At 42.2% G+C, this 21884-nt stretch overlaps 1 pseudogene; it reads left to right on the forward strand.

Moving 5' to 3' along the window:
• The first annotated feature begins 1884 nt into the window (after nucleotides 1–1884).
• LOC147454463 (uncharacterized) lies at nucleotides 1885–2767 on the forward strand (annotated as a pseudogene).
• The last annotated feature ends 19117 nt before the right edge of the window (nucleotides 2768–21884 follow it).

Below are 21884 nucleotides of genomic sequence, written 5' to 3' on the forward strand. Positions count from 1 at the left end.
AATCAACCTAATTAGTGATGCTACATATCACAAATCGAAATGTTTATGGAAGAATAGCAAGAAGTTCATACATCTCTCAAATTTAGAATAATGAAAGTGTAATACTACTTCATGACAAGATGAAATGTAGAGAAGAATTAGACTAATGAGAAAGTAAGGATTAGATTAATCAAGAAGAGCTTAGTCTAATTACAATGGTTAGCACTAGCCTCTTAAGCATAGACATTAAGCTCAAGGCTAGGCCATAGAGTGAACACTCAAGAGAGAGGGAGTTGATCCTCAAGAGTGGATACTCAAGAATAAAGCCTCCTTGCATAAAGGCTTCCTTTGAAGGGCTTTCACCACAATCCCTTCTTCTATGGGTTTAACCTTGAGCCCTCTAGCTAGCATATACAACTTTGGAACTCCAAGTGAGCCCAAGACTTATACAAAGTGAGTGGGAAGTATTGAGTCACATCCGTCGTATATCTCCCGCTTGATGCATAACCGGTGTAGCCTGTGTTAGCCGCTGCTAACATTAGCACAGTCTTTTAGTGAAATCACAAAAGAAATACTTATTCTCTTCCGCTCAATGTTTGCTCTTTCTTGGCACTGCTCAGTGTCTTGAAAATTAGCTCTGTGATTGTGCGTCTGTCATTTGGTTGTGACTCGCTGCATTGAGTGTTGTTGCTCGTTGCTCCTCAAGCTAGTAGCTAAAACTCGCATAGCTCTCTCTTTCTCTCTCTCTCTCTCTCTCTCTCTCTCTCTCTCTCTCTCTCTCTCTCTCTCTCTCTCTCTCTCTCTCTCACTCACTCATTCATTCATGTCACGCTTGCTATCTCCTAGGAACAGAGCTTCCATAATCGAGGCCCCGCATAACTCTCTCGCAGGTGATGATAAATTTCGAGCACTGCCAACGAGATTCAAGCAGAAATAGAAATCACGCCATGCAAAAAATAAGTCCCAAAAAAATATTTATATAGTGATAAAAATATGAGACCAATAAAATACCATACCAGTAATATACATCTATGATAATGGCTCATTTCATCGGTAGACACAAATACCTCTATCTGTGAGGTCATTGGTGAACTATTTATCTAGGGTATATATATATATATATATATATATATATATATATATAGGCAAAAGAATAAACTCATATGCAAAAGTTGGAGCAAAAGTTTGGCGTAAACTTAATTTAGGGAAAATTACCAAAATACCTCTCTAATTTGTGGAAACTCCCAAAATAGCCCTCAAATTTCAAAAATTCCCAAATTAACCTTGAACAGTTATGGTTAGATTGTTCACAATTCCCTGATCTTTATCCTTTCTTGACAATTGAGATCCGTATTTTTAGTGGTTAGCATGTAATTTGTCACAAATCACTTGCCAATAAAGGCAATTATGTCTAAAAATAATGAAGCAATTCATCTCCAAAGCCTACATAGCCATGTATCTTGTATAGATAGACAAATAGTCTTCTTATGAAAAGCTACAAAAAGAATCATCTTTAGTTTGGAAAATTTCAAGAGCATTTCGGGAATTGATGACAAAATATGTGGGGTAATTTGGGAGATTTTGAAATTTGATGGGTATTTTGGGAAATTCCACAAATTAGAGGGGTATTTTGTTTGCTAATTTTCCCTTTAATTTAACTAATGATTCCGGGGGGGGGCACGTCCGGCATCGTGCCCGCACGGCGAGCGCACTAAGCTGATCATCGTCGAGTGGACTGTTGGTGGCTGACCAGCTGCACGGCCGGGGAATTCGCTGCTGCAAGTCAAAGGTGGCCGGGCTTATAACACTGGAGGGAGGCCTGCTCAACAGGTCGAGCTGGCCGGTACGTACTGGCAGCAGCTGCTCTGTGACCTTCTCACCCCCTCACTAACTAGCTAATTCAGTATGGCTCTTCTGCGGCATCCCTTCCTCCTCCTGCTGGCCCTTGTGGCCTCCGCCTTCCTTAGCGTCCAGGCCAGCTACTACCCACCGGAGGAGAGCGGCTACTACCTAAAGAAGAAGGAGGAGGAGGACTACACAAAGTCGCCTGCTGTGCCCTACTACAAGAAGCCTCCCCTTCCCCGGCCTATTATGACCCCAAACCCTACTACTACTACAAGCCCAAGCCCCACTACTACAAGCCCAAACCCAAATCCTACTACTACAAGCCCAAGCCCTACTATTATTCCAAGCCCAAGCCATACTACTACAAGCCGGAGCCAAAGCCAATCTACTACAAGCCTAAGCCCGACTACTACAAGCCCAAGCCCTACTACAAGCCCCCCGTCTACTACAAGCCCAAGCCCTACTACAAGGCCCCCGTCTACTACAAGCCCAAGCCGCACTACTACTACAAGCCCAAGCCCTACTACTACTACAAGCCTAAGCCCTACTACAAGCCCAAGCCGCCCTACTACACCCCTTCTCCCGTTTACGAGTCCCCCCCTCCTCCTACCTACTACACCCCTTCTCCTGTCTACAAGTCCCCTCCTCCCCCCACATACTATGACCCCTCCCCAGTCTACAAGTCTCCTCCTCCCCCCACATACTATGACCCCTCCCCAGTCTACAAGTCTCCCCCACCTCCCACCTACTATGAGCCCTCCCCCATCTACAAGTCTCCCCCACCCCCCACCTACTATGATCCCTCACCCATGAGCCCTCACCGATCTACAAGTCCCCTCCACCACCAAAATATGAGCCTTCTTCGACCTATACCTCTCCCCCTCCCCCTATTGTATACGACCCTCCTTACACTTCACCTTGTCCACCTCCCCCATCTTACTAGGATCACCCCTTATTCACGACATCAATAACATCATCCCAACAAAATGTGGAGGATGTTCTAAATGTAGTTATTCTTTTGAATTAACAGACAAGAGCCATTCTAGAAATTGATTATCTTCATCCATCATAGAATCTCATCAAATCTTTTCATTCATTTTAACGGTCCATGTGTGGGCTTAAAACCTCAATTCCTCATCAGATTCTTTCCGTTACTCACATATACTTTTTACCAACTATGTTGAATGTTTCACAATGGTCCTATGATATCGCTTTGCGGTTGCCTATGATTCGTACCATTGCATGAATATCAGGCTAGATCAAATTCTTTGAATCTATGTAGATAATCATGTACTTTCATTTCTATAGCTATCTCAAAACTCTTTGGTAATGTTAAAAAGACCCGCTTCTTAATAAGGGACCTTAGGAAAAAAAATCATAAAACATAAACAATATAGGCAGATATTTACCTATCATGGTAGCAATAACAAAAACCGCTAGGACATGAATCAAACAAGGGTATATTTTCATTCTCGCATGAAGAACTTAACTCTAGCACATGGATGCCCATGTCTATACTGTTCAAGAAACTATTTGTACAAGGGAAAGATTTGCTTTTCAATAAGAGCTCAATATACAAATAATATGTATGTGAATATGAACACTTGCTCGCTTAGCAATATTAAAGAGAAATTGTCAAGAATTGAATCAAAAAATGTTGCATGTTCTTTCTAGCATGAAGGCCTTAGCTCCCTCTTAGCTCTAACATATAACTCTATTGTCCCATTCTATTGAGCCCTCCTTGTACATCTGCACCCCACCCATCTTAATAATAGACATGTGGTATTGATAATAACAACACCTGAAAACACGACATTGATAATGCCACCCTAAAAAAACGTAATCAAATTTGTCATGATGAAAATTTCTTATAAATATTAACTCTTCCACATTTCTTTTTTCCTACAATATCACACCAACTTGGGGATTCACTATAAGTAAACCCTCTATACCTTTAAATTTTTCTGAATAGAACATACCTTTTCTTATTGAATTTGTAGGTAATCCTTTTAAATGAGGCCCTCCCAAGTTCGCCTAGGTTTTTGGCCAACTTTTAGGATCTAGATAGTCATTTCCTTATTTCCAGTAAATCTTGAAATTTTGAAAATTGCACCAAGTTATGACTGCCAATTAAGTTTGAATAGATTGCTTTGTTTTTTCATAGCAAAAAATAGATCAACAATGTAGAGCAAGCACCAAAAGCCAATAGCTTCTCGTAGAGACATGGAAATGGAGAGTGGAGTGCAAAGAAGAGAGAAGAGGATAAGATTGCACAATTGTACATGAAAAAAAAGAGGGAGTTACTCATTAGATTATTTGGCCTTATAAAGACTCTTACATCTTGTTCATATGATATGTGGCCGCCCAAGTTGGGCTGACCCCAACAATCGCCCCCTTCAGCCAAACATGACGTACAAGTGTAATCCTTGGAGCTATTGATACATCTAGGTGTAGTGCCTGATACATCATGGTGATTCTCATAGAGGATGCATCACCAAGGTTAACAAGGGCATTCGTCCTAGGCTCACAAGGTAGTTTTAACCCTAGGTCATAGGAAAGGTCTTACCTACGACATTGTTCGTCATCATTGTTGTGGCAGTGTCTAATCCCTTTACAACATCATCATATTTATACAACAATGAATGCATCATGTTCTTTTTTCATTGATCATCACATACATCATATCATCATCATCGGACACCATTTTCATAATTGTCATCATACATCAAAACTTTCATGTGTACAATCTCTTAACATAATCAAAGCCATTATTTTTGGAAAATAAAAGACAATTGTTACGTGTTAGCTTGGACGTCACTGATGATGCGATAGGATTTGGCTTCTCTCTAGCTGTGCCGCCCCCTTCGTTGCAAATTGGGCTCCTTCCACCGCCAATAAATTACTTGAGAACTTGGATGCGGATGTTGTAGAAGGGGAGGACATAGGGTACAAGAAGATGGTGATCAGACGGAGAAGATATATCACAGATTTGAGCTTGAGCTTCTAAATGTCAAAGCTGTAGCAAGTCTCCAGCGATGGGATGGTATGGCAACACAACCACAAGAAGTTTTGAACAAATTCCACAATAATTCCCACATTGTGACTTACCTCAACATCATGAGTTTCTGTGAGGGAGGCATCGCATACCTAGCTAGGTATGATTGGGGGCACGGCACGTACCGCCGGCCCCGGTGGGGGCCTCGGTGGTCCCCTGCCCCCAACCGTACCTAGCTAGGTATGCGGTGCCTCTCGAGTAGGAGCTCATGATGTTATGCATTGTATGAAAAACATTGAAAAGTCCTACATGAGAAAATTTCTAAATCTTCTTGTGAACGAAGCCTTGGCATATTCATAAGATTTGTGTTTTGTACAAAAATCCACACTCTTGGTGCTCGTTGGGTGGCCCCAAAACTACTCATATAGCTTCCAAAATTCATCACAGTCTGCAACACCACACATAGCCCTCCATAAATCCTCTAGGACTTGAAGGTTCAAAACTTAAGCTTTTTCTTCAATGATGAGCCATTCATAGCTTTTGGTATGACCTACAACCATGCCCAAAAAAAGGCATCTTTTAACCAAATGATGTCCTCTTGATTCCCCATATATAGCCTTTGAACTTTTTAGTTGTGACATTATCGCTAGAACCTAATCTAAATATCTATCTACTATGTTGTGGATCGGCCATAGATCAATAAACCACATCCCTTTCAAGTACTATTATACTTCATGCAGTGTAGACCTACCCTCCCTATATTTGCACCTGAAACCCCATAATTAATGTGATCTTTTTAGATGGTTGAGGCCTACGTACTTAAATGATTGGTTATAAAAGTACTTTTTGTGGACACACCTAAATACCCAGTGACCCAAATCTCTTTTGCTAATAAGATACTCTTACTTCCCACCACCAGACCAACCATGTTTTCAAATTGAGTGTTTCATATGTATAAGAAGTATCCCATACAATGTGATTCCAAAGGGAATTCAAAATACCCCTTTACTTAGGTTCTAAAAGGTGATAATAGAATCCTTTTCAAAAAAAAAAAAAACCAAGTTTTTCCCTCGAATTGCAACGAAAATCCCCTTTTATATGTGCAATTTTATCGCGTTTATGTAAAATACACCTTCTTTTGGACACTCATGGGGCACCTACAACTTTGGAGGTGATGATCCCCGAGCTATCCAATAATAGAACCTTACTTGCATTTGTTCTCTTTGTGCTAAACCTCATTTTCAATGTTTCACAATTTCTCACAGGATATGCCAATCAATATTAAAGAAAAAAATATTCCCAATCTTCTTAGTTAACCATGGACCTACAAGGCAATAGATTTTTGCGTTTACCTAGGTGCATCATCTTGAAAGAAAATTCTACTTATTATAGCCTAGAGTACATGATTAGTTCGATGAAGGTCTTTATCCATGGCATCCTCCCTTTGAACAAACCTTGCCCATTTTTAGTTTTGATATCATATTCAACTTAAATTAGCATTGACCTTTTCCAACTTTGTCTCACTCAACTATAATGTTCTAACTTTAAAGATAACATCTCCTTGATTACCCTTGCTTATTTCTTCATTGATGGCATTGGTCGCTTATTCTACCTTGTGCATGGTTTCTTGAAGGGCTACTTGGTGAGCTTGATTCCTTACAATTTTTTCAGTGGTTTTCCTTGCTGCCTCATTGCTTGAGCGTTAGCTTAAACAATTTGTATTCTTCTTGTAGCCAAATTTTTCCCTCTACTTATTAAAAGAGAATCTCGGCTTGGTTGTTAAGTTTCTATTTGGCCCCATTGACCTCCACGGATGAGACCAAACGAGTATCCAAAGCATCAAGTTATGTCCCCCTATGGTTGTCAACTATCATTGGTTTCATGAGTTTCTCTTTAATGGAGATTATCTACGTTTACAGTAATATGGCATTGTCTCCTTTATCTAGTTCTTTTTCTTTGTGTGCAACCATTGATTGTGCTTTTAGTTCTTTATTTTCTTTTGCTATTGCCTCTAATTTCTTTGTATTGCATTCTATTTTTGAGTAGCCAACAGTGCTAGCTCTTCACTATATTTTCAATGGCCAATGACAAGAGTTCACCCTATTGGTGCATGTGCTATGTCACATATCCTTATTCTATCATTGAAACAATTATTACTTATATTTTTCTTTGAAATTCTATGGAACAAAAAATGTGAGATGGAATATGTTGGCCTCAAATTCTTTCAAGATATGTTTTTGTTGGAATTAGGGTTGCAGAGAAACACACACAGCTTGGAGAAGACGAAGGAAGCTCAAGGCACACAATAGAGAGTATATTACTTAGTGTGCAATGGAAAGATAGATAGCCCTAGAGTGATGGGCGTATATACAATGCACGGGGGAAAAAACCTCCTAAAGAGGGAAAAAATGCCCCGGCGGTCCTAGTGTGTTCACACACATCACTACCACATGTATATGGTAACAAATCCCCCCTGGAGTGATGCGGTGAACGAGAGCTGGCACATGAGTAAAGGGAAGTGCCATGCCCTGAGGACAGGATCAGTCCACAAAGGGGAGTAAGCCCAAAGCTTTGCGGAAAGCTTCAAGCTTCTCACGAGACAATGCCTTTGTGAAAAGATCTGCAAGGTTGTCCTGTGTTGGCACATAAGCCAAGCTGATCTCTCCTGCTGAGAGCCTCTCCCTGACATAGTGGTAATGCACCTCAATGTGCTTTGTGCGAGCATGAAAAAACTGGGTTCCTCGCAACTGCCAATGCGCTCTGACTGTCAGTGTAGATAGTGTTGGCAGTGTCCTGTCCAACACCCAAGTCAGCCATAAGGCGTCTGAGCCATACACACTCAACCGTAGCTGTGAAGACTGCCCTGTACTCAGCCTCACAACTCGAAGTGGCCACAGTAGGTTGCTTCTTGCTCAACCATGATATACATGAACTGCCAAGCATGAAACAAAAACCACTTGAGGACACTCGCGTGTCAAAACAACCAGCCCAATCTGAGTCCGAAAAAGCATGTAAGTCTGGCGCAATGATCCCCCCTTGGGATAAAACAAGCCAAGATGTAAAGTGCCACTAAGGTAGCGGAAAATCCTCTTGACAGCCTGCCAATGCTTAGACCCTGGGCTACGCATAAATCTGCTAACCTGCGAGACTGCAAACTGAATATCTGGCCTCGTGTTGCATACATAAATGAGGCAGCCAACAGCAGTTTGGTAAAGAGTGACATCAGCAGGATCGCCAGCATCATGTAGACTCAACTTCAAACCTGTTTCCATGGGAGTGGCAATAGGTTTGCAATCCTCAAGTCCAAACTTACATAGCAATGTCTCTATGTAACTTTTCTGACACAAGGCAATACCACCATCACACTGCTTAAACTGTATACCCAAGTAATGATGCAACAGCCCCAAATCTTTCATCTTGAAAGTAGCATTCAAATCAGCCTTAAATTCAGCAATATGTCTCTCATTTGGTCCAGTGATCAGCAAATCATCAACATAAAGAACCACAATGAGAAATACATCATCCTCACGCTTTACATACAATGTGCTTTCTGTTGGACTGTTACGAAAGCCTCGTTTAACCAAATGAGTGTCAGCTTTCTCATACCAAGCACGAGGAGATTGCTTCAACCCATACAAAGCCTTCTTACATTTGCACACTTTGTCCTCTTGTCCTTTTATGACAAAACCGCGAGGCTGCGTTACATAAACTTCCTCAAATATGTCACCATTCAAGAAAGCAGTAACAATGTCTGATTGATGTACATCCCAACCAAAATGAGCTGCCAATGCACATAGAAAACGCACAGTAGTCATACGACAAGTGGGAGCAAAAGTCTCTTCATAATCTATGCCTTTTTGTTGTGCATAACCCTTTGCAACAAGTCGAGCCTTATGGCGATCGATCTCACCATCCGGCTTGCGTTTCAACTTGTAAACCCACTTCGTACCAATGGCCTTTTTGCCAGGAGGCAAATCACATAAAGTCCATGTGTCATTCTCTATAAGTGCATCATATTCTGATTTCATGGCAGCAATCCAATTTTTTGAATTATGTGCTTCATCAAAAGACAGAGGCTCCTCAACATCATGTAAACTAGACACAGCCAAAGCATAACAATCTGATGCATAAGATGCATGGCGAGAGCCTGAACGAGTACGACTAGATAAAGGTGCATCCAATTTACTGTCACGCAAAGTGTGCACCAGCCATTTTGGCATACCTCTAGCCTGCTCATTTTCAGCCCTTTCCTCATCAAGTACATCATGTACATCTGCATCAGTAATAGGCTGTTCTAAAACATTTTCAGAAACCCCCATAGGCTGTACATTTGCCTCATTGGAACTTACATTCGTATTTCCACCACTGAAAAGAGGCAACAAAGTGTCATAAATGTCCTGTGAGCTTACATTACTGTCTCTAGTACATGACAGCAAGGGTTGAACAGAATCTTCCACAAACACTACATCCCGTGAAACCAGAATACGTTTTGTTTGCGGATGATACAACCTGTAACCTTTGCTTTCAGCACTATAACCAACAAAAATACATTTGACAGCCTTATCATCCAATTTTCTGCGCTGCACTTGTGGCACCAAAGCATATGCCAAACAGCCAAAAACACGCATGTGCTCAATAGAAGGTTTTCTATCATGCCATGCTTCATATGGAGTAATAGACTGCAAAGATTTCGTAGGACACCTGTTAAGTACATAAGTGGCACACATGATGGCCTCAAGCCAAAAAGAATGCGGCAAAGCTTGACTTTTGACCATACATCGTGCCATCTCCGTTAGTGACCTGTTTTTCCTCTCAGCAACACCATTTTGCTGAGGTGTATAAGGCACTGTACATTGGTGTTTTATCCCACGACTAGCCAGAAATGCATTAAATTCATGAGACATATACTCCCCCCCTTGATCGGAACGGAGGGTGCCCATAGTACATTTTGAGACATTTTCAGCCATAGCCAAAAATTGTTTGAAGCACATAAAAACTTCGGACTTCGCTTTAAGCGGAAATACCCACGCATGCCTGGAGTAATCATCAATGAAAGTCACGAAGTACAGGTAATTGCCCAAGGACGGAGTTTGCATGGGCCCACAAACATCACTATGCACAAGCTGCAACTTGCATGTGGCCCTAACTGAACCATCCTTTGGAAACTTAGAACGCTGCATTTTACCCAGAATACAGCCTTCACAAACATGTTTGATAGGTGCTTCAAGAGGCGGCAAAGAAGCAACCATATCAGATTTCTGCAAACGCAGCAAACTGGCAAAATTCAGATGACCAAAACGTGCATGCCAAAGTTTTGCATCTGAAATAGCCCTTGAATCTGCAACAGCATTTGCAAAATTTTGTCCACACTTGTCATACAAAGTGAGCTTATACAGCCCACGGCACAAAAGCCCAGATGCAACAATTTCATCACCAAAATTGAGATCATGAACTGTACATCTGTCATCCACAAATTTGACTACAAGTCCAAGTCTAGCAAGTGCGGATACAGACAATAGATTCTTCTTGATCCCAGGTACATAAAGTGCATCAACAAGTGTGAAGGAACTGCCATTAGCAGCAGTGAGCACAATCTTTCCAACTCCCTGAACTGGATAAGAGGCGTTGTTGGCACAAGTGACTGAATTCCCATGAGGGACAGACTCGAGAGACGTAAACAATTCACGATGTGAGGTAATGTGCTTTGTAGCACCACTGTCGAAATACCACACATGTGAATCTGCAGCAACTGACAAGCATGCATCATGGACAGCAGGATTGTAAGTGCACTCTGCGCTAAAAGCCCATTCTGCATCAACATCAGCATCACAATCTCCTTTCACAGAAGACTCAACAATGGCTGCATTTGTAGTGGAACCAGCATTTGCAGTGGAACCACCCTCTTTCTTCTTAGCCTCTTTGGCCTTCAACTTAGGACACGACTTGATCAAGTGATCATTGGCTTTACAATAATGGCAACGCATCTTCTTTTTGCCCTTATCACCAGAATTGCCAGACGAGGTGCTGCCAGCAGAAGCATTAGGAACAGAATTTTTGCCACTTGCAGCAGAACCATAAGAAGTGGCTGCATTACTGTTACCACCCTTTCTTTGAGAAGCAATAAAAGCCTGTTCAACTGCACGCTGCCTAGTCCTGTTTTTTCTAGAAAGTGACTCTTGCAACAGCAATGTGCATAATGCATCAAACTTGACAACTTCAGGATTTCCTTGGGTCATCAGTCTCCAAGTACTAGCAAAAGTCTGGTAGGAATCTGGTAAGGCATCAAGAACAGTCTGCACAAGGGAACTGTCAGAAATGACTTCACCTGCAGAAATGAGTTGCTCATTGATATCCTTGACACTAGCAAGGAAAGTGTCCATATCATCTTCCTCATGCATAATCTTCGACTCTAGCTCTTTACGCAGCAAAGCAATTTTAGCCTCATTGCGGCTTGCATAAAGACCTGCTAGAATATCCCAAGCCTGTTTTGCAGATTTTGCTGAACGGATGTGAGGAATAATGGTGCGCTTCACAGACAACGCAATCAATGCATGAGCCTGCGCATCCTTAACATCCCAACGAGCTTGTTCTGCTGTAGGCAAAACAACTCTAACAGCTGCAATCCTTGCAGCAAGACCTGCAACATCCTCAATATCGCCTACATCTTCAGAACCAGGACGTACATCAATGCCCTGCACAATGTTCCAGACACCTTTTGACACAAGAACGTGTTGCATCATATAAGCCCACATAGGGTAGTTGTCCCCATCCAACCTGTCCTCAGCAGCAAACATCTTGAACACATCTGTGTTGTTGTTGTGAGCCATGGTAAATGCTGCTCCTGATGTGAAAACTGCCCGAAAATAGGAGAAATGGAGCGGGAACAACTTGTGCTATATAGCACAAACCGTAGAAGACTATAAGGCACCTGTTATGCAGAAAACGGCACTGACAGAAAATCTGCACAAAATGACGAAATAGCCTGTGCAGTACTACCCGTAGTGGAAACGGAGGCCGAAATGATCCCAAATCAAAATTCTGAGCAGACCAGGCTCTTCGAGCTCCCCCAAAATATTTGTCGACCTGCGAACGCTTGCCAAAGCTCACTGAAATCGGAGAAAGTGAGCAGGCGTGTGCTGGAGCAGCTGGCGACTAAGCCCGGGAGGACGTGACCTGCTCTGATACCAATTGTTTGAATTAGGGTTGCAGAGAAACACACACAGCTTGGAGAAGACGAAGGAAGCTCAAGGCACACAATAGAGAGTATATTACTTAGTGTGCAATGGAAAGATAGATAGCCCTAGAGTGATGGGCGTATATACAATGCACGGGGGAAAAAACCTCCTAAAGAGGGAAAAAATGCCCCGGCGGTCCTAGTGTGTTCACACACATCACTACCACATGTATATGGTAACAGTTTTGGACAAATAGGCTTGTTCTACTTGAACTCTAATTGTGCATAGGGTAGCATTCACCTTAGGGTGGGACCATGTCCAACAATGAAACATCCTATTTTTCTAGCCTTGACATCAATAGAGCTTCCTTTGACATACTTACCCTCTTTGTTTGATTTTTCTTCCATTTGAGAATCTTTAGTTGCCCATTTTTTTGTATGAGCTCCTTTGCCCTATGATCTTCATGAGAAAAATTTACTCATCTATGAGTATTATTTTTGTTTTTGGGACTTGGTCCTAGATCTTCTAGAATTGTGCTATGGACTAGAGAGTCTTCCTTTGGTTGAGATTTTGGGGGTACTCGGTTCTGAGGTTCAAGGTGTGTTGTCTAAACATTTGTTAGTGAGGTTGTCATTGATCCTAGAGTTGGCCTTGCTTCATTTGGATTTTGACTTCCCTTTTCTACTTGTATCTTCTCTTAGAGATTCTTGAATCTCTACATTGAGGAGAATTTAATTTGTCTCAAACACATCAATGGGAATAGGAACGGGCTCTTTTGACTCAAGAAACAAACCCACCAACAAAGGCTTCCACCTACTTCTCTTGAACTCATTGTTGTGTTTTGATAGCTTTTTCCTAGAGCTTTTGTACTTCCTTGTCATGATTTGCCTTGAGGTTAACCTCTTCTTCAAGAGATCGTGTGCCAACACACCTTGCATTTGACTTTTGCAATGTGGTAGCCTCCTCTTTCTTCTCTTCTTTCCTTTTTCTACGTCTTTTTTTCATCTCCCCCATACTCTGATCCAAAGACGGGAGTGGTCTGTATGAGTGAGATAGATATCTCTTTTTTTATCCATTAGAGTGCCTATCTTCACCTGTTGGTGGTGATTGCATCCTAGTACTCTCCTTGGTTACAAATCCTCTATCTTGAGTCTACTCTTATAGCATGGTGCCAAGAAAATCTTGGTGCGGATCTCCCCTTCCTTTAGGTCTCCTTCTAGTGTTTCAAGTTTTGGCTCTATAGCATCTTTGATTGGTCGCTCTACCCCTCAACATATTGTGCTTTACAGGGTAAAGAGTATCTGTGTGTTTGTTGGCTAGAAGCAGTGGTGGAGGATCCCATCTCCTCATCTTCTTGGAGTCATATGGACACTTTCCATGGCCTCCATAGATGATTTCCTTGTAGGCCATGGTTGAGCTTGGCAACGATCTTGCCCTTTAGAGATGGTGTCCTTGGAGATTCTTTCCCCACTTCTCATTCTTCTTCTTGCATATTGAATGATAGCATGATAAGTGGTGGTAGATTCTCATCTTCATCAGAAGCCACCTTGCAAAAGTGAGAATCTAGAATGAGTTTTCCAGCCCCCCCCCCTAATGGTAGCCTTTTTAAAAGAATGCAATTTTTCCACACAAAAAGCACGTTATGAAAAGGTACTTTTACGGTTTACCAAAAATGGACTTTCGTCTCGTTATAATGCGTAGATTTCAACAATAACTAAAACTGGTACTTGAACAAGCTGTACACAAGACAACTATTGTAGAATGAAAATTTATATTCAAAGTCTAAATTTTCCAAAGCAAAGCATATTGATTACAGAGGGGATTGTTTTCAAAAATTCAAGAGTTACAAAGCCATAACAACAATAGCATAGTTCCATCCATGCCCCAATCATACTAGACCTTGATTTTTTCTAAATCTATTTTGAATGACACTCTATAATCCCACAAGGCTAAATGAAGATGCATTTCCCAATCAATCCTTCTAGTGCTAACAATCTTGGTTAGCACTAAGCTCAAGGTCTTGTTTGTATGTTCAGCTTGACCATTTTCTTGAGGATGATAGGGTGAAGATTTGCTATGGATCATCATAAACTCCTTCAACAAGTTTTATATCACCTCATTGAGAATATGGGTTTCTCTATCACTGACAAGCTCAATAGGAAGTCTGTATTGCATGAATATGTACTCATATAGGAATGTTGCAGTGGTTCGAGCATTGTTTATCCTAGTGGATCTTGCCTTGGCCCATTTTATCAAGTAATTGATGGCCACAATAATATATTGTACATGAGATTTATATGTTGGTGGTTGTATTGGATCGACAAAGTCTGTACCCCACTTGACAAATGTGCGTACTCCAATCATCAATCTCAATGGCATACTATTAATTCTTGTTGGCATATTTGCTTGTTGACATGATTCATGAATAACATCATCGAACAAATTCTTTCGCATAAGAAAATAGGGTTTCCCACCAAATGACAACCGTAAATATAGCTCTAGTTGTAGTTTCATGAGAGAAATGACCTCCTGCCAGACTTGCATGCTCTTGTCGAAGATAGGAAGGTATTCATCTTCATTGGCACATAGTCTGAGTTATTGGTCCTTACCTTGTTCAATATATTTGACGTACAATCATTACATAGTTGGTTGATTCCTTCTTGATTGCTCTCTATCTTTGTTTACTCATATCTTCAAGGAATGTCCTAGTGGTTAGATACTCTACCACATCTCCTCCACTCTGGTGTCACCAATCCGAAATAATGTGGCATGGTGTATGGCTACCTTTTCCGTACATGAGAACAATTGTTCACATAATCATGAATGTCTTTCCTCATAGTAGTCTAATAAACCCCTAACTAGGTAATCGTCTCGTAAGGTTTGGTCTTTTGAAAAGTGGAGTCCTACAACCGTCACATGAGCTTGACTCAAATAGTTTTCTTGTCCCTTTTTATGCATTGGCCATGTTCCTCAGGTCCAATTCATAAAAGCAGAATCCCATCCTTGTTTTCCAAATACAGCCTTCTAGCCAGCAATTGATATTAGGAAGATTGCTCTATCAATCGTGGTGTAATGGGAAATGGTAAATGAAAATCTACTTGATCTATGGTTATTAGAGATAAAAGGTCTTCCAACCATCTAGGAATCATTTACATGGAGAACAGATAAGCATTCAATAAATCATCGGCTACCCCTTTGAGTGCTTCCCCCGTGGTGATCCTTGATAGGTGATATGCCCTTTGGTACGTGGTGCCCTTCTTGAATACCATTGTGAAATCAAACTCAAGTAGGATGATAAACCATCTTACTATTCTTCTAGTATTGCATGGCTTATTCACCAGTTATAGTAAGGCTTGATGATCCACACCAAAAAAAAAAAATCAGCTTACAAGTAGTGTTGAAATTTTTTAACTGCATACACCATTTTGAGGCCTTCCCTTTTAGTGGTGGTGTAGTTTGTTTTGCTAAGTTTAGCTGTCTGCTGCTGGAATATGAGATAGAAAAATCCATTGTCCCCTCTTTGGGCTGAGCTAATATGCATCCAATAGAAAACTTTGAAGCATCAACATGCACATGGAAAACTTTGTTCCAATCTGGAGTCTTCAATATTGGTGTTGATTTCAAGGCTTGTTTAAGCTTTTGTAATGACTCCTCACTTTCATTCATCCATTCAAAATGAGAGATAAGGCCATAATTGGGTTTTGTAATGAATGCATGCATGTACATGAATCTACAGTAATAGCCACAATGCCCCATAAATGCATGAACTTTTTTGACATTGGTTGGTCTTGACATTTCAACAATTAGTGCTACTTTTTCCATATATACGGAAATATCATTTTTTAATACAATGTGTCCAAGAATTTTTCCATGTCTAACCATAAATACATATTTCTTTGAATTTTAAGAAATCCTATATAGACAACATTTCTCAAAGATGCACCGTAAGTGTTCGAAATGGCTCTTTCTTTTTGTAGAATGCACTCAAAGATCATCCATGTAAACTTCTAGGAATTTTGCACATATTCCTTAAAATCATGGCTTATTAATCGTTCGAATGTTGGAATGTATGGTCAATCCAAAGACATGACCCTGTAAGCAAAAATTCCCCATTCCATGGCAAAAGTAGTTTGCGTTGATCTTTGGGATCTATGGCTAATTGATGTAACTTGAGAATCCATCCAAGAAGCTATAAGTCTATTTCCCGTTGCAGGAGTTTTTGGAGCAAGGTATTGTGCATATGTACATACACATGATGGTGCATCGAATAAAGGATTGCCCATTTTCCAGAGCCAGGTGGTTACGTGGGGCCCACGTGTGTACAGGTAGGACAGGGTGTACATAGTGCATCGATTTTCACTATTACCAGTACCAGTGTGTTTTTTCTATAATAATGAGGAGTTGGTAGCGTTTAAAAATTTTCGAGGAAGCTATCCATGGGCCGACGACATGAGGTAAGCAGGTGCGTCAGATGACATCTAGTGGCGTCAGGAGGTTGAATGGGGTCAATATTTGCACGTGGATAAGTACGGGCGCAACGTGGATGTTTTATTGTGATAATAATGCAGGAAGGTCATCATGAAGACCATACTTTGGGGCCACTTCACGTGGTGGCGGGATGCATTATTGGAAAAAAGATGAGTTCCAGGTGTGCGGATGATGCAAAAAGGTGACAACTATGCACTACGAGGTCAGTTTTTGGCCTGTTCGGGGTCGTTTGAGGTCATCTAGAAGGCCAAGGGTGCCCAACTAATAAAGCTAAGTGTGGGAACTGAAAAACCAGAGAGAAGACCAGAAAAAGAGTGGAGAGAAGATTTCCTTGGGAACCAGGTGGAACCTTGATTAAGATTTTGATGCAAGGAATGCCAGGTGTTTTTGTGTGGGATCCAGGTGGAGTGAATATCTCTTTTTGCTGTTGTTGAGCATGAATGCTCTAGCAGGCTAGGGGATGGGCAAATTATGTTAGGAGTTTTTTGGAGCAAGGGATTGTGCATATGTACATACACATGCATGGTGCATCGAATAAAGGATTGCCCATTTTCCAGAGCCAGGTGCACTACAAGAGGTTGTGTGCTCTTGTGACGCTGTTAGCGACGGAAATACATTGGGTTTTTATAACCCCCGGCGTCGCTAAAACCGTCGCTACGAGCGTCGCTACGAGAGCGTCGCTATAGGCGTCGCTATATGCGTCGCTATCAGCGTCGCTATATAGCGACGCATATAGCGACGCTCTCACAGAAGACTATAGCGACGCTCATAGCGACGCTACAGAGCCATAAATAGCGACGCTTATAGCGACGCCCGAGAGAATATTTTTTTGGTGGCAGGGCATTGAATGCCCTGCCACCCATCAACCATATTGTACTTGATTCACTTTTTAAAAAAAGTGCAAAGGTAGATAATAGACCCAAAATAGTCACCCACAAGACGCATTGTTTGCAAAATTGACAATTGTACACATCATAGGCAAAATGAATTGATTGGCAAATGTAATAATGACAATTGTACAACATCATAGGCATAAAGAATTGATTGGCAAAAGGAACTCCGGTGACAAATGTAATAATATACATGGTTCAAAAAGACGTATAAAATCCGTCTCATGATACATAAGCTATGAGAAACCCTAAACTAATGCTATCTAGCTACGGTTAAACTGACGTCGTCTAGTCAGACGTCTCATCGCGTCCAAGCGACGTATCTGTCGGATTCTGCAAAAAATGACAATAAGACAGTTTTCAGTAAATATAAACATATAACGACATTTATAAAACAATACAAAAAATAAAAAAGAGTAAACCCTAATACTAACCATGCCGCCGCAAGAACTGAGAATGTCCATCAGGGCGTTTAAGCCCTTCCTGCCTGCGTACTCGCGCTCGTACGGTGTGGGATCACGTCCTATCATCGACCACTGTCAAAACATACAAAGATTTCATTATGTTAGAACTAAAAAACTCATAAACCCTAAACTATCGAACATGCATAAAGAGCAATGTGAAAAGACTTACAAAATCGGCCTCAAATGATGCCCATCCACCGCTCCCCAAGTGGTGCGAGCTCCCTGCCTCTACTCGCGCTCTGGCTGCATCCTTTTGTTGCTTCCACTTGTCGGGATTCTCGCGCGCTGCTTTCTTCGCATTCTTCCAATCTTCTTTGGCCAGCCAATCTGGCCTATTCCACTCATTCTTGATTGCTTTTTGCACTTCGGAACGCTTGTGTTTGCAGTATTAGCGCATTTGAATCTTCATCAGGTCTTCATTGAAGCGCTGATCCCGTGTTGGAACGGGAAACTCATCATGAAGTATGCTGATGACTCTGTTTTTTAAATTACTTGGTACTTCACTCCATTTGTTTAGTATATAGTGTCTAAACAGCTGAGAGCAAAGACCACGCATGCGCGAGATCACCTTCTTGCCGTCATCATCCATGATGATGTCGCCGCTGATGTCGACGGAGTAAGGCAAGCCCTCTGGCCGGTGACGCGTGAACCTGGGTGTCCCGGCAGGGGTCTCTAGCGGCGTGTCGATGGAGTTACGGACGTCAGGTGTCTCCACTGGCGTCTGGGCCCCGAAGCGACGAGTGTCGAGTGGGGTGGCTCCTGGCGGAGTAGGTAGAGGTGTGTAGCTTCTAGGAACAGTCAGCCGTGCAAAACCAGGCGTAGATGGCGATGCTGTGGCTGGTGTGGGGGCGGGCAAAGAAGGGGAGGGTAAAGAGCCTCGTCGAACACAAGGCGATGTGGAGGCATCGGTGGCGGAATCCCCACAACAACCGCCACCGCCACCACTAGAGCGCCGGTGTCTAGACGAGTGTGACGCTCGTCTCGTTGACGCCGAAGCTTCGGAGCGCGCCGAATGCTCCGAAAGAGAGGGAGATGCGGATGGTGTAGGAACGCGCGATGATGCGCCAGAGCGATGACGCTCCACGTACCACTGTCTCTGCTGCGGTGACAAAGAAGAAAGAAACTCCTCATCATCCATACCTGCATTAAACACACGAATATTTAAACTTAATATTGAATGAATAGAGTAGACAATGATGCAAAGACCATTAAATACAATGACGTAATGACGCATATAAATACAATGACGCAATGAATCGAGTGATAGAAGAGGCAAGTCGAAAACTCAGAATTTTCAATCAAAAGATGTGAGCGCAAGTAGAAAAGAGCGTTATACACCATGGAAGGTACTTAGAGAGCCAGAGCTTTTACAACACGGAGCAAAATTGTTCAAATACAATATTTGTGGCTTTAAGAGATCTCTCTCTCATCCTCGCATAACTCAGCATAACTTCCTATATCTATATAGAGCTCTCCGTTTAAACACATATCCTCTGTTTCGTTTTGTAGCTCCTCTGCATGCACCCCATATAGAGTAGTAGCATCTTGATGCTCGTCTGGCACCACCGCAGCGGCTTCTGATTGAGCATCTTCTCTTATCTCCTCCATTGATGTCGTTGTGATTGGCACATGGTAGCCTTCATACGTCCTTGCACTACGAGGGGCTACCTCTATGACGTACCACCAGTTTGATGTAGACTTTGTAGGATGAAATACTACCTGCCAGAGCCACATAACTTACATGAGAGCTTTCAAGCACATAACTTGTAAAAGGGGGATGTTAACTATTTATATACTTACTTGTTCACAATGCTTGGGTAGTACGAAAGTGTCTCTTAGGTCAATCCATTTCTTAGTAGAATCCACCTCAAGAAAACCAGACTCTCCTCTACGCACAGTAGCGTTGCGACCCTCCATGATTATCTTGAACCATTGCACGTCGAACAAGTCGACAAAAAATCCTCTGTAATCGATCCTCAAAATCTCTTGCAGCGTGCCGAAGTAAGTGAGTTCCGCCACCACAGGATCTGCATCAGAGGAACGTCGTCGACTAGACTGTTCAAATTTTGCCATGATTCCACAATCTTGAGTAAAACACTTTTTGTCGATTCGTTCCACCCTAAAATGTCGACCTTTACACCATGCTGCTATGTATGACTTATACTACAACGAACAAAGATTATGAGTGGTCGTTCAAACGTTTATAAATAAAGTCACTTGCTAGTCGTACATTGCAAACTTACCTTGGTCGCGCAACCCCGAGAGTACTCCCACTCTTCTTCAGTCACTTCGTCACCGCATTGTTGTGCGCTTTTCAATTGGTTGTGCAACCATCTTAAGCTCATGAAGGTTGGTAGGCTCTCCAGAACTGCTGGATAGTGCATCGGTGGTCGTCTTCCCCGTCTCCACTCGATTCGTGCCCTTTGTCGCTCTTGCTTTGCATCCTCATATTGTGAAATCCACTTTTGCATCACTGGATTGTGAAGCATGCAAAATCGGTTGATTTTAGCCTCTAGATCTTCCGTCATCTTCTTCTCAACACCGAGATTGCACATGACAATCCCAGATATGCGCTCATCATCTATGGTTCGCCATAGCGTGTCCCGGGATTTATCAAATCCGTCTAGCCACTCTCCAATGTATACTAGGGACTCTGATACCAACCAACCTTCTGCCATGCTACCCTCCGGACGTGCCTTTTGACGCACATATCCCTTAAGCGTTTTCATGAAACGCTCTAAGACGAACATCCATCTGGAATGAACTGTGCCAGCTATTTCCACCTCATCAACTATGTGAACAAGAAGATGCACCTGAATGGTTAGCATTGTAGTAGGAAAATGTTTCTCAAACATGCACACAAGCTCCGCAGCATTTAGTTTGGTGAATGGTATGGAGTCTACGTCGATCTCCTTTTGTGAGATCCATTGCACCAGCTTTGCAAGTTTGTAGATTGTGTTACGGATGTCGAGAGACAAACATCCCTCAATGGCAACCGGTAAAATAAACTGTAAAGTATGTGTAGCAATGATATTAAAGTCCACATTTTATGCAATGATATTAAAGTCCACTATGAACGTACCTGACACATTTTATGCCAATCGTGTGACTTCAAACCGGTAAGCTTTCCTTCTTTAGTAAAACACGTTCGGAGCGAGTGCATTACGCCAGTGGGGGTCCGCAAAGATCGAATGGCCTCTTTTACTTTGCGTTCTTGGGCTCCTGTGAAAATCCATGGTGCTTTAGGGAGTTTTATCGATCCATCAGATGCTGTTTGCGGCCAATATTGCTCCATACGATCCACATTTCTAAGGTCAACTCTGGCTCCCAAAGTATCTTTCTTGCCGGTCAAATGGTCCCATAGTAGATTACCCACATTCTTGAATATGTGCATTGGATCGAGCAAGTGATTGATCACGAGTCGGGGCCAGTATGGTAACTCGTACCATAGAGATAGTCTCTTCATCCCTGGAGGCAATCCGTCATCGCACATCTCCTTCTGCTCTAACCATGCTTGTGCAGACATCCTTGGTGGCTCTCTTCCCAAAAAGCCGTCGCGTAACACATGATTCTCTAGAAGATACGCTTGATGACCTTCGTAGATTTGCTTCTTCAGTGAGGGTGCCCTACGTGCATTCAGTCTAGGTCCACATGTGACACATGCTCTGTATCCGCTTGTTTGAAGCCCTGCATGTATACACATGATAATAGATCAACTATGGGAAAAAACAAGATTTACAGTGTCTGAGTGAGGAGTGTCAATAGATCACCTGAGCATTCTGTTAGCCCGGGATAGTCATGCATGGTCCACATTAGAATACCTCTGATCAAAGCATTCCGTCGTCCTGTGTGTCGGCTCATATCCACCACCTCTATTCCAATCCACAATTATTGTAGCTCTTCCAATAGTGGACGAAGATACACATCCATATTCCCCACTTTATATCGCCCTGGCACAATCAAGCTTAGCCATAGGTGCCCCTTCTTCGTAGTCAACCACGGGGGAATGTTGTAGTTGAAGATGACAACGGGCCATACACTGTAAGAT

Source organism: Adiantum capillus-veneris, chromosome 7, assembly GCF_014529385.1.
Source record: "Adiantum capillus-veneris isolate H3 chromosome 7, ASM1452938v2, whole genome shotgun sequence".
In the NCBI taxonomy this organism is placed as follows: domain Eukaryota; kingdom Viridiplantae; phylum Streptophyta; class Polypodiopsida; order Polypodiales; family Pteridaceae; genus Adiantum; species Adiantum capillus-veneris.